Source organism: Agelaius phoeniceus, chromosome 12 (assembly GCF_051311805.1).
Source record: "Agelaius phoeniceus isolate bAgePho1 chromosome 12, bAgePho1.hap1, whole genome shotgun sequence".
Classification (NCBI taxonomy): Eukaryota; Metazoa; Chordata; class Aves; order Passeriformes; family Icteridae; genus Agelaius; species Agelaius phoeniceus.
The window spans coordinates 17,854,850-17,874,545 of record NC_135276.1 but is presented as its reverse complement, the minus strand read 5'-3'; positions in this window follow the sequence as shown (position 1 = coordinate 17,874,545).

The window sequence follows — 19,696 nt, the reverse complement described above, 5'->3', positions numbered from 1 at the left end:
GGTGTAGTTTCAGTGGAACTGGTTTATGATGGGCAGTGACAAAAATGAGTCAGGCCAGGGTTATTTAATCTCTGGAACACAAACTGTCTTGGGCTTTATCACTTATGGATAACCCTCCTCTTTCAACAAAAAGCCCCAAATTACCCTCTCTGCTTTAGTGCCCACCTTTGCCTATTTACCTACTCCACATTCAGTAAATTGATATTCAGGGGGTGCTGGGAGCAGATGATTGCTGGTTTGCCATGAGGGGCACTTTGTAAGGTGAACAAAGGTAGCACACCTGAGACTGAGTCTTCAGCTAATCTCCAGTGATGACATTCACCTTGGTTTTGATAGCCACAGCAAGTTGTGTGTGGGGGGGAAAAAGTAATCAATTAAATATTATATAAAGAGATTTAATATCTACTGTGCTGTGTTCTGGAAGTTATTTAAACAATAAATAAAAAATTAAAAGCCAGCCAGCCAAAGGGATTAAGATACAAATTAGCCATGCATATTTAACCCTGTTTAAAAATCCCTGGTGAGTGATTTGAGAGACAAGCCTTCCACAGACCCAGCTAACATGATGTATCTGGTTTGCTAAGACAATGTGGTGCTGCTCTATCTGATTTCAGACACAAAAAATGGAAGCGCCTGGTGCAAACATGACATGAAACAGAGCACATTGCCATTCCATTATGCCTTTGGGCTTTTAAGGGATTACAGATCTGTTGAATATACACTCTTCCAGCCAGTGAAAATGCTTACATACCTCTGCAGGTAGTTTACACCAGACATTAAGTCACTGTCTTAAAGGAACATCACCCTCAAGGTCTGCCCATCATTCATTGCTCTTGTGAACACTCACCCACCCATCCTCCCACCAGTGCACAAAAGGAAAAATATTTTCACTTCTCTTTGCCATTTACTTTTGCTTTTATTAGCATGCTGCTCTTGAGGTCAGCTATACCTTGCTTTCCATTAAGGAATCTTCTTAAATATTTTCCTGGAGAATTTTGCTCTCTCCATTATTGGTCTTTGTCACACGATTTAGACGATCACAAATGTGCTGGCATTTAGAGCATGAGCTCCCACACTTGAGGCTACAGAGAGATGGAGCTTTTCCATAGTGGGCTGAGGGGCAGAAGTGACCACTCCCAGCCTGATGTGTGCCCTGGCTCCCCTCAGCCCGTGGGGATGAGGCAGAGCTGGGCAAGAGGTGGCCACCATGGCTGGTGGCTGCAGAGCAACCTCCATGAGACTCCCCCTCTGCTCCAGTCTCCCCTGCCACATCCCCCACTGAAATATGGTTTCTGCTCATGCACAGCCCCTCCCTCAGACCCAGCTGGCAGGGTGGGGAATATTTGGAAAGCTGAGGGTGCCACATGCATTCCTTATACACCCACCCATTGTGGTGCAGGGACATAGGATCTGTCTGCACCCACACCCCTGCAGAACAGCTGATTTGGCAGGACTGATTCTGCCTGAATCAATGCTCAGTTCATCATTTTGAAATAAAATACAACCACTGAAGGCTTCCTTTAATGAGAAGGTGGCCATGTGTTCACCCAGGTGGGTGAATAAAATTCCGTGTAAATGTGTAGATGATCCACAGCAGAAAGGAGGTTATGATCTAAAACTGGCTGAAAAATGCTAGCATGGAGTACCCACCTCACAGTGCCTCTGCACTTCCCTGACACCAGCAATGACAGATTGCTGCTTGAGGATTTTTCAGCACAATTTTGCCACAAGGTAACTTTCATCATCCTGTGCCAACTACTCATCTTGAAAAACACCTACTTTTCTCTTTACACTTTTGAGATGTCTCCAGCTCCAAAAGCTGTACAGTAACCCAGGATTGCCATTGAGTTTACATTATTTCCTATTTCTCTCTGCCATGCTTACTCATGCTATGAATATAGACCATTATCTCACCTTCCTCTTATAGTTTCCTGGAAAAAGGAAGGCTCCTCCAGATTGTCAGGATTTTGCATCACCATGACATCTCTGTTCCAACAAGAATGGATTTAAGTTAATTGATGAGGGGCTAAGCTCACCCTACCCTTGCCAGGACAGTTCTTTCTTCCAAGAGAAGAGGGATGGCTTTTCAGAGCCACCTCACAATAACTCAGTGCCCTGTCCTTTTATTCCATGGCAAGTGCAGAGTCTGCACTGAAGTCTGGACCCTGATTGCAGAGTCAGTCCATGCCAGTGGCAAACAGCAGCAGAGAAATGATCCTGAGCATCCTCCTGGCACCTGGGCCACTGCTGGCCCTCACTGAGCACTTTGCTCCTGATGTTTCTCCTGGGGATTTTGCAGATCTCACATGTGCCCTACCATCTGAGTCTCTTCATGATGCATGGTGACTGGACAGTCAATTATTCAATGGCAAAAGAAGACAGCTCTCCTGGAGAACAATCACTCCATGGTAATCAGCAACATGAACAGCCAGGCTCTAAAAATTCAGCTTGTCTTCCTTCAAATCCTACACTCCCAGCACCTTTCACCTGCTGCAGTATCCCTGTCCCCAGAACACAGCAAGGGCACCCCTCCAGTGTGTGGGACCCTCATCACAGACATCAAATTGTTGACTCCACACTCCCATTCTGGAGCTAAATCACTTCTTCACAGACATTCTCTTACTTCCTCCCCATTTCTTGAAGCTTTTGTCCTCTTATACTGTGCTGGCTCTATGTATTTCAGCATGGTGGATGCAGCCTGTGCTTTTGATTGCTTTCTTAACACAAAAAAAAGGGCAGAAAAAAGGTTCAGGTTCCCCAGTTCCTTTGAAATGTGGTGAAGCTGAGCCTGGTCACAACTTCTTTGAAATACACCACCAAGCTCTTTCTTGGTTTTTCCTTGGTAATGAGATCTATTTTGTCATTGCTTTTCATGGCTCCCTTTAGAGGTCAGTGATTTTCCTGATGTTTATAATTTTTTCAAGCCTCTCTGACTTTCAGCATAGTAACAAGCTTCCAGTTCAACCACGAGGTTTTCAGGCATGTCTCTGTTACCTCATCCTGCATTGTTTTTCAATTCTTTGGCACTTTTCCCATGGGCTTTCTTGGCACTTTCCAGTAATTTACTAGTCAGTATTTTTTCCTTTCAGCACTTTCCTTCAGCCAGGAGGGCCATGTGTCATATCCAATAGCTGCTGTCCCAGCTGGATACAAGTGATATTCTTCTGTCCCAAGTGGAACATCAATTTCACTGTCTAGAAGCATGAAGCACTTTTTCTACGCTTCCAATCTCTGTTTCAGCTTTCTCTGCTAGTCACAGATTTGTTTTTCATTTCAGGTTATAATTTCCCACAGAACTCTTCAATTTACTGTTTTGTTTTGCCTGCTGATTCAGGCTTTTTCAGCTGGGGCTCCTGAGAGCTCCCTGTGCTTCTTGCTCTTTTGTGGCTTGGGTCAGGGCTTTGTGTTTCAGGTTCTGCAGGGAGGTTCTGCTCTACGAGGTTTTTCCTGGAAAATAATTTCAGCATAAAACAGTTTGGAATCTGTTTCAACAAATGAGTCATTAAGCAAGACAGAAACAGTATTCTAGTGATTAAGTACATATAGGACCTGTAGGGAAAAAAAATTACTTACTTTTATTGCTGCAGCTTCTGAGAGAACATAAACACCTTCATACATTTGGACTTAATGGCTACATGCACACTTGTCAAGATGTCACTTGTGGATGCAGAAAGTGTTGAACTTCCTTAAACAAAATTCATTTGGGCAAACATATTTTCCTCTTATAAATTCTGCAGAGCTCCTGTACAAAGGTCAAGATAATCCTTTTATTTCAGCCTGTTCTCTCTTCATGCACTCTACTTGAAGCACGAGAATTGTCCCAGTAAAGACAACAAAACCATTACTCTGCCTAAAGCTAGAAATGCAGCCAAGTATCTTTGTGAATTAAGATCTCTGAACTCACAGGGATAAACTGAATTAAAGCAAAAAAGGATTACGTATAAGTGAAAATTAAGCAGTGCAACCTCTCTTTTGTCTTCAAACTGTTTGTTTAATAGACCCTTAGGGAAAATAATTCCTGTCAAATAAAGTGTATACCTATTAAAGAAAAGTAAGAAATATCTTTTACCTCTAAGCTGCTGGAGATTTTGGTTTTAGAAATATAATAATGGTAAATACTGTAAATTCAGAGATAGACAATAGATCCTGAAGATCATCTCTTGGCAGTGAACAAAAAACTGTAGCACATCATTCCTCAAAATTCAATACCAACAAAAGACAATAATAATAACAACAGCAACAATAACAACAATTTCCTCAGCTAAATCTCCCATTATTTTCTCAAATGGAAAAAAGAACCTCAGAGTGAAGAATGTCTGTACTGATGGCAAGTTTGGACCTGTAAATTAAGCCAAGGGCTGTAAGCTCTGCCTCAGTATTTACAAGAACTCTAATCACCCTTTTTTAATTTCCTGCAATAGACAAAACATCAGAGAAATCATTAAAATTATGAGCACTCCTTTGTATTTGCAAGGGAGGTTTTCCCTCTGAACTCTCCAGACATCCATGTATCCCTGGGCTTTCAGGAAGAGCTAAAAGGGGATTGCACTCTTTCCAAAATAAGTCATCTTTATCAAGCCAACTGTGATTACTTTCCAAGAAGAGGATAGAATCAGAAAACCTAAAGGCAATTAGGTTATCCTCATGAGAAATTACACTTGCTTGCCTTTTTTCTGTCATCCAGTAACATGAAACCATTTTCAGAAAACCATCAGTGAGAGAAGGAAAGATACCACTTTATTTTAGTGCGCTTCTCTGACAGCACAGACTGTTCCCTATATTTTCCTCTGGTATATTCAGAGTAACATCCCAGCCCTGCCTAGGACAGAGCACAGCACAGTGCTGCCTCAATAAATGAGAATAAAGACATAAGCTGTACTCTCAACAGGAAGTTTAGTTTGTTTTTCCAACTAGATTTTCATTATATCTCCCTAGTCCCTTCCCTTCTCTGCAGCTTTGCCTCTCTGAAGTTAATGGCAGCATCTCAGCATCTCTGTGCTTAGAACACAAAGGATTTCCACATTTTCATAGCCCACAGCCTGATCATTTCTTTGCAGGTGCTTCCTGAAAAGCAAATGCAGTTTTGCCTGCCTTACTTGTGATGCTGTGCCCTAACCACAAGTCATACCAACCATATCTACATCAGATAAAAACCACACTTTGCATCATCTCTCTGTAACTGTTCCTCCTGCATGTCTTCAAACATTGGCAGGTTGGAGACACATCTGGTTTACATCCAGCCTTTTCCATTCCATCTTCATATCAGACCACAAAATGCTTTCAAACATCTATGCAAAAGTCACATAATTTTGACGCAGTTAAATTCATCAATAGCGATGTAAATATAGAGGTGAACCCAGAAAATTAGGCAAGCATGGTAATCAAAAGTCTGATTAAAGCATGTGTGGACAAACAGAGACTCTCTCAAAGAGTCCCTTTGAAGTGGGGAGGATTTGCAACATCACCAGCATAACTTGTCATTCACTGTAGATGGTGACAACATTTAAAATTAATCACACACAACTGAGAGCCCCAGAACATGTCTGAGCTTTGACTCTGCAAAAGGGATGAAAGAAAATGGGTGGCAGCATCTCCCCGTTGTCATTTGGGTTATTAACTGAGCACATCTGCCACGTGCCTTCCCTCCACCTGCAAACCCTTAAAAACATCTCCTCTCAGCAGTGGAATATGCTTATTTTTAGATTTTCCTCAGAGTTACATCAGGCAGCCTTTGAAATGAAAAACGAGCCATGATTCGAAAAGCATGGAGCAATCAGCCATGACAAAGTGTCAGCTGCCCCCAGCGCTCTCTGTCTGCTGTCACTTGAAGGACAAGCCCCTCACTTCCAAAGGCTGCAGCCATGGATTTTTCCTGTTGAGGAATTGTGACCTCACTCTGTGTGTAAGCAATGGCTTACATTACTGCTATGATTGAATGCTATGTGCTGGATGTCCCTGATTTCCCCTTCAGAGCTGAGATCTGAAGGACGTTCCCACTCCTGGCATTTCTCAGCCATTTTTGTGCTGCAATTGTGTTCAAACACTGTCAGGAATGACTCAGTGACAGATGATCCTGCCATGGAGCAGGGGGAGCAAGGACCCCTCAAGGTCCCTTTCAGGATCTGGGGGGTTTGATGCTTCTGTGGCAGGCAGCATTTTAGTTAAATGGTGTTTTTCCTCTGGGCAATCCACTGACTATGGAAAATCTGTGTATGCAATGTAATTTTTTGTTGGTTTGCTTCCCTTTATTATATTGTCCATCTTAAACATTTTTTAATCATGCAGTAACCTTTACCCTGACTCAAAAACTGTTTGGATGTAAGCAAATTTAATCCCATTAAAATCACCATGACTATCCACTCATAAAACCATACAGATGATTTAATAGGCTGCTGAATGACAGTCCTGAGACCCATTAGGCCTAAATGGTCCCCAAGAGCCCAAACTCACAGACACCTATGCACATTCTTAAAAATAAACACAGATACTCACATGCAAGTAAAGAAAGAAATATTCCCAGCTATGTTTTTAAACATGCACACCTGCAGAATTAGAGCCTGCCTTAAAAACCTTCCCCACCTGGATTTGAGATATGATAACTGATTCATGCAAATGAACCTACACCATAAAACTATTTATTTCTACTTTCCAGGTGACACAACTAGCAAGTGCAACTTTAAAATTTTCTTCTTCAACTTCTAAAGTTGGTATTAAAATATTGTCAGGCTCCAGGTGGAGGTCATTCCCAAACAGGCACAGATTCTATGGGGATAAGTCTGCACAGACACTTCAAAACAATCATCCCTTGTAAGAGATCCCTTCCTGAGCTGTGCAAAGCTCATAACTTGTTTTATTAATAGTGTAAATTATCGCTTCACTTTTATTTTTTAATTTCAAAACTGTTTTTAACAATATATATGGCAGCCTGAGGGCAAACGTCTCTCTTGGAGGCATGGAAACTCTGCTGGAATCACTAAGGGTTAGGCAGGCATAGCTTCAAAGGCAGATTTGGGACCTATAACATTAATTCATCCACCAAATGGAGCTCCAAAATCCATTAAGGAAAAATAACTAGTAACCATCTGTCTTTATTCATCAGGCTGAAAGCAGTTAATCAAACCTAGTGGACATTTTTATTTTCTTCTTTCTCTCTCAACAGCTTTGAACACAGATGCAGCCTTTCCATAATTAAGTTGAGCATTGTGGCTCCTAGACAGATTAATTCTGGAGAGCTTGTCAAAAATGTCAGATGGCAGACAGGTTCTGTGTCTTGTCCCTGGGATTTCTGGGATTTTTATATTTATATCTACATATATGGGCAGATTCAGAACACAGTTATTAAAATTAATAACCCTTTATAATTCTTAACCCATTCTCTATAATGTGGTAGAGTTTTTTTCTCTCTGTTAGGGATGCAAGTCAGGATAGGACCTCAGCAGTGAGCAAATGGAACTGAGCTGAAATATGGGATGCAAATGGGCACCAGAAGGGAAATACTTTTGCTCACCACTGAACCACACTTCTAACTGAGGGGCAAAAAATTCTGTAAACACATTGACAGTGTTTGCAACAACATAAAGGTGTTCCAGATTACAGGAGTTCTATTCTAACAGGCTGGAATGTCATTAAATAGCTCATGTCTAAGAGCTATTCCAGGCACGTGCTTTCAGGAAAGTTCTCAGACAATTTCTATCAACTTTAAAAGGATACACACAAGTATCCAAGGAGGCTTTTAGTTCTCAATTACTTTTAACAATGAGCTCTTATGTGGGTTTCATTCCCTTTTTCTGAGTTCTAATATTTTAAAGCAGAGAGCATATCCAATTCTTAAGGATTTTATGTTACCTGTTAAATATTATGTTTTTTCAATTTAAGTCTACAGTCAAATTTATGGACTGAAGCTAGGATTTAAAAGAGCCTAGGAGCAATTTTTGCTTCTTTCAAACTGGGGTTTTTAAAAAAGTAAAAGATCACATCAAACACATCTTTGTGCTGATAAAATAAGAATTTCAATGTCATTTAAAAGTTCAAAGTTTCAAAGTTCTTACCATTATAACTGGTTACAAAGAAGAGTTGGTTACTATTACATTTGATAAAATAATGCAGCTTGAAAATGGGATGTGCCAAATAATGAGAGATGGTCCCAGAGAAAACCACTCCATCTGACTGAAGCAGAAAGACAATGGGGAGGTTTTCCAAGCACCTTTTAAAACTGGATCATAGGAAGTACTGAGGCAAATCAGTATATATTGATCAAACTTAACTAGTAAAATTCAAACTAAATCAAAAAATTCATATGGAGTATGTTTGTGTCCTTAGGAGTATAATTGTCCCTTCATATGTTTAACTGCTGGTAACTGATTCATCCTCAGTCTTCTGTCCCCACAGTTACATTGAAAATGGCAAATGGAAATGAGGCACCCAACTACATGTGGAAAAGTGGGAAAGAATGAAGTACCTCTAGGTACCAGACTCTATACCAGAAAATAAAGAAGAAAGAGGTATTTTGAAGAAAAACTCTGCTAGCACAATCTCTCTTTCACCAGAATATTTAACCACACAGCTGTTATAAATGCTCCAAGATGTGAACACCATTCCCACAGAGCACATCAATGAACTGAAGCAGAGATATCATCTTCTGTTTAGTGAAAAATCCCAGCTGAGAACTCCTGGATCGTGGCTCTCAGTCCTGTGCTCAAACACTCAGGGATCATCCTGATGGGAAGGGTTCCTGGAGCACACACAGGCTATACCCATCAAAAAACACCTCACAGACAGCACAACAAAGGCCAGCTGACAGTTGTGTTGGAGATGCTGATACAGAATTTCTCTGGAGAATGAGAAAAAGTAAGAAGATGGCCAGCTGAGAAAATCCAAAGTGGGCAGTGGAGACTGGAAGGGCTCATCAGAAAGGTGTCAGCATCTCTGAATCAGAGAGAAGTGGAAGAAATGGCTACATATGTAAATGGGCAGATACAGGTGGGGAAAAACTTGCTTTTACACAGAAAGACAAGGAAAGAAGATATTAATCCATGGGAATCATGCCAAAAGCATGAATAAAAATGTTATTGTATGAAGATTTTGCCCATGGCCAACTGTAACTATGACACACCTGGCCTCAGTGTTGTAACTCACAGAGTGCTTCTTACACACAAGATAATCCTCTTCCATCTACTTAACTGATGTTATCATCCTCACTTGGTTCATGTCTGTCATCAGAAACAAAATTTCAGCATGGATAAATCCAAGCAGAGTTACTGAAGACAAATAAACTAAATTTTAAAAATGACAGGAGTTTTAAAATTCTGAAGGTGAGGCTCTTCCTACTCTTTTGAAGGCACAGATCGTTCAAACTTGAACCAACTTGCCAACAAAACAAGTCTCAAATCCAAGATCTTCAGTGAGGCACAAAGTGTACCTGCATTGCAGCAGAGGCACATTGAGCTGGAATTTATGGACAAAGCAGCCATGAGATGCTAATCCAGGCAAGGCTCCTAAGAGTGCTGTTCTGCAGAATTGCTACAGGTTCTGTCCTGAACACTGCCTCAGTTTCACAATCCTGGGAGGATTTTTGCAGCCCACTCTTACCTCTTCTATCACCTTTCACACATCTTCACTGCTCCAAGTCCAGCTGGAAGCAATCACCCACTGTGTCCCTTCAGAGAACAGAAGTTCCATGAGAAACTCTGGATTTAACCAACAGAGGTCAGAGTGGAGATGCCTCACAGATGGAAAAAGTACAAACCTCAGTCTCAGATGAGTATTTTTAAGAGCTAAGAAACATAGAATCATTTAGGTTGGAAAAGACCCCCTAGGATCATTGGATTCATGACAGAAATTGGTAACACTGGAGTCTTTAAAACTGGAACTTTACACTCTGTGAAATTTTGTGAGCATGTTAAACAGCTACTGCAACCTCACGAGGCTAAAGCACAATCCAGACTTGTACACACCTGCACAAACAGGAATGCATTCAACAAATTATCCATGAATGTAAAAATTCAATTTACAGTAATACAAGACAAAAAATAAAGAGGAAAATACAAAGACTTCTAATGAAAAGGGGAGAAGTGGCAACAATTATTTTCATCCATTCTTCTGAATGCCAGCACATGCTTGGGTTTGTGCTGCTATAAATATGTCCTTTTGTAATCTCTAAAATCTCTAAAATGCCAGAGAGCACAGAAAGCTTTTATAAAATCAGTATTTACAGTAAAGGATCTTGAAGACTTAGATGAATGGTGTTAAAGGTTTACATTTGATACCTCACCTGCAAGAGAACTGTAGTTCAGCTACACAAAGAGTCAAAATTGGACAGCTCCATCACCCAGAGACTTCAGAGAGTGCAGCTGAAATACAAGAGTCATAACTCAAAGGCTGCAGATGCAGCCACAGAACACAGACACCAGAGGGGAAAAAATTACTCTGACAACTTTTCTTAGCATGCTGTTGTGAAGCCTTCAGCATGAGGCACAAAACAAGCTCCAGCTACTTCATGTGAACTATACTCTGCAGTACTCACATACATATGTTTAATTTAGCCTTAATTTATACACGAAATATTTCTCTATTTAGTCCATTAAGGAAGAAAGTAAATTAAAAGTTTGTAACATACAGCACCTTCACCCCAAGATATCAGTGCTGATAATCACTTCAGCTAGTATGGCCAGAAGCACCAAGCAGCCAACTTGTTCAAGAAATTCAGTAACCCAAATAATCTAATAATTCTAATTTGAAGAAGTCTGAATTATGGAACTCAATAATGATGTAATATGCACCAGGACTACCTGGGAAAACTGGATTTGGTGGCAGCAGATGTTAACTTTCTAAAGTGTAATCTACAGGAGATGGAGCCCTGCCTCCTTGTTCAGCCCTGCTTGGACTGCTTCTTTTTGTACCAGAGATAACGAGGGAGTTTCCAAAATGGGAAGAATGGCTGTAGCCTGTTCTCACTAGGGACATCCCAAATTTGAAATTCTCTTCAAAATTAATAAACTTCAGGACACCACGGGAAGCCCATCATGAACAAAACCCTTGCTGACATGGCAAAAGCAGAGTGACCCATTTGCACACAAGACACAGGGAGTTTGGCTGCACAAGATATTCTTACTGACACCTCCAAACTCTGAGTCATTTTGGTTTCTCAATTACAATTATGGGAGGCATTTTCTCCATAAACAGATAAAACATGATGGGAGGCGGGATGGTTCTGCCTGATTAGCTAATAATGTGCACGCTGTTGAAGGTTGATTAACTGCCTGCTTGAGTTGATGCCTGTTCCTAGCACAGATTACCTTTATTTATAGCACAAGGGAAAGGAGCCAGGACCAAAACTACACAGGAAACACAAATGGTGAAATCTGCTGGCATTGCCATTAACAATATGGCACTGAAGGGATTCTCAGTGGCCACTCAAACTCCTTTCACAGAGCAGTTTTAAAAAGGGCAAAGGAGTTCAGGCAATGTAAAGTCAAACACTTGGGGAAAGAACTGCACCAACCAGATAATGTTTTCTCTTGGAGAATGTTAAAACAACAACTGCTAAACCAGGCTTTCGTTGCCTTTTTTTTTTTTTTTCTTTTTTGGTAACTTGAAGATTACGTATTCAACTTGAGAAACCTTCATTATACAAGAAAGCCAATTACTAGAACATGTTGTTCCTCTAAGTCATCTAGAAGAACATTTCAGCTTATGCAGTTTGTCCATAATGTGTTTGATGTTTGATTCTTCCATGATCCTATGATGAATGAAGAATTAAGCTGATGTATGACTGGAATTAATCCAGTGTTTTCCACTGGCACAAATTCTGTTTCTATGGGCTGGATACTCGCTGAAAGACATTGAAGCAGCACTTCAAATGCAAAGCTCCTTCAGAACTGTTTTACCATAAGAATCAAAGAAAAAATCAGATATTTCAATTCCCTCGTTATTCAGATCTTGCTTCTCCTTCAAAAGATGCAAAAAATCAAAATTAGTTCTAACCAGATGCTGCACCCACAACTTCTGCCACAAGGAGTGAAAATTAGGAGCAAGAATAACTTGCAGTAAATTACTGTAAGTTATAGCACACTTCCAGTTGAATAGATCCCACCTTCTTTGTGTTATCATTCCAGGATAAAACATGTCCAAATAACGCTTTTGAACAGAAGAAAAATGCATGTTATAACTATCTCATCTTTGTAAATCAGTAATTTTTCCCCATTTTAGAGTTATTGGATTTATTTTGTTTTGACTAAGTGCTTTGAATCTTCAAAATTTTTGGTTCTGAACAAATCCCTTTTAAAGGAAAGCTCAGGCTTGTGTCAGAATCTCTTATCTTGAAATAGCTCAGAACAAAGTCACACATCAGGCCATGATAAAATGCTTCTGAATTCTGCAATCATTAGTTTTGTGGAACAGAATAAATCAGTATCAAAGATACACAAGAGTGTGGTGCTCTTGCAAACACCAAGATGCCATTAAGGAAGCCTTATGGAGGTTATCTTGCTCAAGCACAGCTGAAGCAAGAGATTTTGTCTTCTTTTGAGTTTGTTTTCCCCTACTTCCCCTACTCTTACCTAATCTTTCCTCTGCAAAATTATGTAATTTTTGGAGTGTTTTCAAGGTCATCACAGAACTAAATGGTAGTAACATTTTTTAAGCCAGTGTCCTGATTTCATGCAGCTCTCAGTGCCTGAAAATGGGAGACACTGCCTAGACCTTGAACACCGAACCAGGAATATGAAAGCACCAGGAGTGTGATGACAGAAAACATTTCTTCAGCAAATACACTTCCTTTCCCCCTCATCAAGTGCATTTTCCACTGAGAAACCCACAGAAATGCTACAACAAATTCAGGCCCTGATGTTCCTGCTGACACATCTCATCCTCACCACCAGTGTCTGCAGACTTCCTACACACACACAGAAAATTAGCACAGTACAAGATTTGGATTAATGAACACATTTTGCCTTGAGTTTGTTCTACACATGGTATGTACAGCACATGATTAGCTGCCTGTGAAGCTGAAAGATGCCTTAGATCCTTCCAAGAGATCAAAGTAGTACCATCAACTGGGTGTTCAATTATTAGTGTCAACGATTCATAACAGACCAACCTCATCTTGCTTTTGCTGGAGGGTAAGATTTCTGTAAAGCCATGGATAGCTGAATTAAATTATAAATCACTTCAACAAGAAGCCTTTCCTTGTTATTAGTGTGGTAAATAAGGGCATCTGGATGCACATCAATCACACCTGAAACTGAATCAGCCAATTGCTGAAATGTAAGTGTATAATTACCTTCTGAAATAGCCTCCTATTGAGAATTTAGAAGACTTGCTTTAAGTAACAGAATCAAAGACATTCAGCACCGCATTTCAAAACCTGTCCTCCCCTACTCTGAGAACAAAAACATCTGTGAGAGTATTTGCAATAATATTTTACAATCTTTCCATAAGCCATTTCTTAACATACAAACTTTTAAAGTATAGAGTCCTTTCAGGTACAAAGAGGCTCAACCCTTGAGCCCTTGCAGTCCTGTGTGCAATATTGAGGTTATTAATGAGGGTACAGGATGAGCTAAAATTTGGCTTTTACTTCCAAGGTGCTGCAATTACACTGGATAGCATCACCTTGTACTGCTAAGGATTAATATCAGTGCAACATGTTATGCAAACAGACATCAACACCTCAGAACATCAGGTAACACACCAGGTCAAATTACCACTTAAAAAACCACATGAGGCTTAAGGGAGCTTAAGATCAATATCACAGGAGCAAACACTGACTTCAGACACCTTGACTGAAGTGCTCAGCAGTGGGTGAGTCCCTGCAGACTCTGTTCAGCTCCATGGAGGTTATGAAGATTAATATATATGCTCATTCTAAGAACTGGGTTATTGATGTGCCCAGCAGGGTACACAAAGAGACACAGAGACCACAAACAGCAACTTGTCATCAAAGTAAAAAGGGAGAACACAGTCCTGTGCTCAACCATGCACTTATCCCAAAAGATGCAAACTTTCTTCCCTTCCCTTTAGGATAAATAACTGCTACTTTTGGAAATGGGATAATCTACATTTTTCAAAGCATTGCAGAATGGAAAAGAAGTTAATTTCTGGTGGCTCCACAGAATGCATGCATCACTTCCTACTGCTGAAAGGACACCTCAGAATCAAGCTTGTTCCCTAAGAACCTTCACCAAGAGAATTCAAAGCATTTTCAGTGTCTTTTATAGTAATGATTTTTTCATACCTAACTCAGTGAGGATGACCACAGTGCAACCCACCCAGAAAATCCAAGTTAACCAAGGCATGACCACTGAGCCTAAGTTGTTGTGCCCTGTATCAGCCTGTTATTTATACCACACAGGGCACATGTGCTGTGTGAAATACTTCACTGGAACTAAGCCCTGACATCAAATTCAACAGTGACATTAATGCCATCAGTGCTACAACAGCTCCCTCTCTCAGGGCACATACTCAGGTGTTATCTGAGTATGGAACTGCAAAAGGAACCACCAGACACCAAAAGTAGTTGGTTTGACTGGCAGCTGCTTGGTATTTCTGCCCAACCTGCTCTTTTGGGCAAAGTTTGAGCAGTTTGTCCCTTCTGAAAGCTGACTGCACCCTCCTACACCCCCACTCCCAGCTGCTCCTGGGCAAAGGGGGATGGAAGGTTCCCTCCTGCACAGCCTTGAGCAGAGCTGCCTCAAGCAAATGAGCAGGGACAGAACCCTGTGAGCAGGGACAGCATCACATCCTCCTCCCTCCATGGTTCTTCACTGGATCATGCTTCTGGACATGGATGAAAAGGAACTTGTTAGCTACGAGTTAACATGCACCCCAAAATCCACATCCACACTCAAGATGATCCCAAAACTCAAATAAAATAGAGTTTATTTTTTGACAGTACAGAAAGTATTACATAACAAACATAAAAATCTTCCTTCATCCAAGGATATCAAAATACTCTGCAAACAGTCTGACCCTTTCCAAGACCTTTGAGTTGAGGCTTCTTTCCATTTTGTGAATTCTCACTTTGATAAGGAATCCACTACTGCTTGCACCTCCTTCTAGTCAGGACTAAAATTTTATAAAGTCGTATCTCCTAAAGCAGAATTAGATTAGGAAAATTATATAAAGCAACTGCTTGGATGAGCAATTCAGTGAATGGTGTTTACTAAGCAGAAAATACAATTAATCCTGAAATCTTCCTTTCTCAGTGTGGAAAAAATAGTTTTTCCATTACTGGAACTCACATGAAAAAGCAACTAGAAGCACTTTGGATGGTCATCTCCACAGCACCAGATGTATGACACTTCCACAAGCAACACTGTACAGTCAACAGCTGCCCTAAGAAGTCAGTGCTGACATTTTCAAAGGGTGTTACTTGGACACTTCTCTGAGCTCTTTGAGCTTCATAAATCTGATTTCCTGGTTTATTTCTACAGCAGCTCCCATCTGAGCATCAGAAACACAAATGAAACCAGCACAACCATAACCTCAGGCAGGGAGAAAGTTCAATGACACCTTTGTCACAGAACACAAATCAATACTCTGAAGGTCACTAAGGAAACCCCTGCCAGAGCCAAGATGAAAACTCAGACCAGCATTTTTATCCAGAACACTTTCCCCCCTTGAAACATATTCCAGTCTCATCTAGACTGAATGTTTGATTCTAATTTTGAATATTACAATTCTAATTTCCCTCACAATGTATGCTTTGTTTTCACCTCTTCAGTACTACTTTAACCAATTGGTTTTATGTGTTTTAATAAGCATGGTTGGTTCTACCTAGTTTTAAATCTTGTTCTCTTCTCTCATTGCATTGTTCAATAAAAAAAAAAATCACAATTAAGTAATACCTAAAAGAAATCCATCAAATAGTAAGAAAACAGTAAGCTAAGGTTTATTTTCCCAGATGAAATATTGCCCTGCTTCCTGAAGTAGTACTGCTGGCACACTTTGTATTTTGATGACAAAAATAATTTTACTAGCAAAGTATTTTAAGTTGCAAAGAGAACCAGATTAACTATCATACTATGAAAGAATAATTAATTATTTCATTGCTTATTCTTTCTAACTTGCACTGTTTACAGCAGCTGCTTATTTAGCTGATTTAAGGATTCCTCTGCAGCCCATTTCAGGTTCACTGCAGATAATTCCCAGTTACACTGCAAATCCTTCTATCCTGACACATTTTGCCCTAACGTGCAATTCAAGGTATCAATGCAATCTCTTCAAGTAGTCTCATTCCCTGCATGCTGAGATACATGCAAGGCATGCTCCAAAAGCCTGGACCTTTAAAGGGAAGGGTTTACATGTTTTTTTAAAGAAGGACACAATCTCAGTATTACGTATAAAATAAAACTGGAAGTCCATTCATTTGATAGCAAAACAGAACCTATGATACATTCTGAAAGTCCATTAAACCTTAGGAAAAGCAGAGTCTCACAGGAAATGAAAAACCAGTAATAAATGGGTTGTGCAAAACTGAGGTCTGAGAGTGCCATGTCTTAACACCAGACCTGTCAGTGTCAAAGGAGGACAATATTTACCCACAGCTTTCACAGATGTCATCATTTTGAAGGAATGAATCTTCCTCACTATTCTCAGAAGCCAAAAAAGGACAGCTCACTATAATGAGAAATAAAACTGATAGTGGCTTAAGAACAACATCTTTACAGTATCTAAACCACAGCCTCATTATAGTCACAATACCCATAATTCTGAGATACCCTGTCCCAATTCACTCTCTGCAGATGACATACAGAGAGCAAAATAAAGCAGAAAGTGCAGAGAGGGGTCTCAGTCCTGCAAACTGGACACCACAAAGTCCAGGGGACAGACGTCATCCTGAGGTGAACAGCTGCCTGTTCAAACAGAGGGATTTACTCACAAACACAGAGGGTGAGGCCACTGCTCTGAGAGCACAAAGCTCTGGGAGTTGTGAGGAGAAAGTGGCTGAACATGGAGTTTCCATCCTTGGAGATATTCAATGCCAGCACAAACCCATGGAACCCCTCTGGCTGGAAATGCTTTGTGCAGGGGTTCAACAGGGCAATATCCTTCCAGCCTCAGATATTCTGTGATCCTTCAAAATTCCATTCAAACACAATTTCTTTGATCAAAAGAGAACCACCAAGTGCCCTAATCTCAGTAAGGCTCCTCAAAGGTAAAAAAAAAAACTTTGTGTCCACAGATCTCAGGGAAAGCTCAGGACTCTTTTGGACTTTGCAGGTGATTAAACACTTGGGAAAATATTCTCAAAACCTTCATCAAGATTATGCATAAATCCTGAAGGCATGTACAGCCATACAGAATCCTTATATCTAGTATTTAGGAATAAGTAAGGGATTTTTCTTCTTGTGAGCTAGAATTCTTATACCTCTGTGAACACACCATTGATTATGTGTCTGGATTAGGGGATGCCTCAAGGCTGTTTCAAACCCACTCTCCTGCTATAGACAGGAGACAGGGAAATCAGCTATGACTGGGGGATTGCCTCCACACCAGACCCTCTGCACATCTCCACAGGTGCAGCAGCTCTGTATAACCAGGTACAGCACCAGCTCCATCTTGAAATTTCTATTTAAGAGTCCCAGAGGCTCACCAGCAAGAAATCATTGCTAAAGAAAAAAAAAAAAAAAAAAACCTTTAGTTCTTGCAGAATTCTTAGAATCTGCTTAGTTCTAACTCTTGCCAGCCATCCATCAAAAATACAACAGAGCCTACTGCATCTACTTCTGTCAAGGTTTTGCAAAACAGAAAGGAGTTTTGCAGAGTTTTAAGTAGCTTTGACACTGAATCCACTCTCTGGCATTCCCCAAGTGGCTCAGTTCTGCAAATGAAAAATGGAATACAATGGAATACAAGCCAGACTTTGATCCTGTAATTCTTCATTGTTTTCCTATTACAGCTCTCTCTCACAGACAGCTGGGACTGCTGATGTGAACTCAGGAGCAGTTCTGCTGCAGCCAGGCAGTGCTGGGCAGGGTTTTCCCACTGCCAAAAACATCTCAACATCTGCACAGGGCCCAGCAGACTGCTGTGAGTGTGCTCCATGGTTCAGGCTCATGACAAACACAGCAGGATGTGGGACAGCCACTTTCATCCAGGGAGATGCTGGGAGGGCACAGCTCTCCCAGACATGGTGGGACATTCAGCTGTGGTACCTCCACAGCACCAGGGAATCACAGACTCACTAAGGCTGGAAAAGACCTCCAGGATCATCAAGTCCAACCTTTGACCCAACACCACCTCATCAACTAAACCACAGCACTGCCATGTCCAGTGATTTCTGGAACACCTCCAGGGCTGGTGACTCCAGCACTTCCCCGGGCAGCCCATTCCAATGCTTAACAGCCCTTCCCATGAAGAAATGTTCAGCAGCAAGTCCAGAAACTCCCGTGTCCACCCAAATTACCCAGAGTCAAGGGCTCCTCAGCCCCTCTTAAGTGTCTCAGACCTCTGCAGAGCTTCACACCTGGGATGACACTTGCAGGCACCTCCTGAGAGAATCACAGGATGGTTTGGGTTGGAAGGGACCTTGAGGATCATGTAGTTCCAGCCCCATGCCATGGGCAGAACATCTTCCACTAGACCAGGTTGCTCCAAGGCCAGGGATGTGGCAGCCACAACTTCTCTGGGCAACCTGTGCCAGGGCCTCACCACCCTCAGAGGGAAGAATGTCTTCCTAATACCTGATCTAACCCTACTCTTTCATTCTGAAGCCATTCCTCCTTGTCCTGTCACTACATATATTGCAAACAGCCCTGCCCCATCCTTCCTCTGAGCTCCCTTCAGCTACTGGAAGACCACAGCTAGATCACCCTGGAGCCTTCTTTTTTCCAGGATGAACAATCCCAGTTCTCCCAGCTGGAGGCAGCTCTGCAGGTGGGGTCTCATCTGAGCAGGGCAGAGGGGCAGAATCCCCCCCTTCCCTGCTGCCCACACGGGGAGATCAGCCCAGGGAACAGGGGATCAGGGCCGGGGAATGAGGGATCAGGGCTGGGGAATGGGGGATCAGGGCCAGGGAATGGGGGGATCAGCCCGGGGCACGGGGGGATCAGGGCCGGGTAATGGGGGGATCAGGGCTGGGGAATGGGGGATCAGGGCTGGGGAATGGGGGGATCAGGGCCGGGTAATGGGGGGATCAGCCCGGGGAATGGGGGATCAGGGCTGGGGAATGGGGGGATCAGGGCCGGGTAATGGGGGGATCAGGGCCGGGTAATGGGGGGATCAGGGCTGGGGAATGGGAGGATCAGGGCCAGGTAATGGGGGGATCAGGGCTGGGGAATGGGGGGGGATCAGGGCCGGGGCATGGGGGCATCAGCCCGAGGCACAGGGGTTCAGAGCCAGGGAATGGGGGGATCAGGGCTGGGGAATGGGGGGGATCAGGGCCGGGGCATGGGGGCATCAGCCCGAGGCATGGGGGGATCAGGGCCGGGGCATGGGGGCATCAGCCCAGGGCGCGGGAGTTCAGGGCCGGGGAATGGGGGGATCAGCCCAGGGTACGGAGGGATCAGGACCGGGGGCAGGTCCAGCTCCGAGCCACCAACACCCCCGAGCTCTTCTCCCACGGCTGCTCCAGCCCGGATCGATCCCGGGTGTTGCGGTACAAACATCGGGCCGGGACAGGCTCTGATTTCAGCACAGAGCCCCCATCCCAGAGCGCCTCAGGCTGCGAGGGGAGCGCAGCAGCATCAGCGGCCCG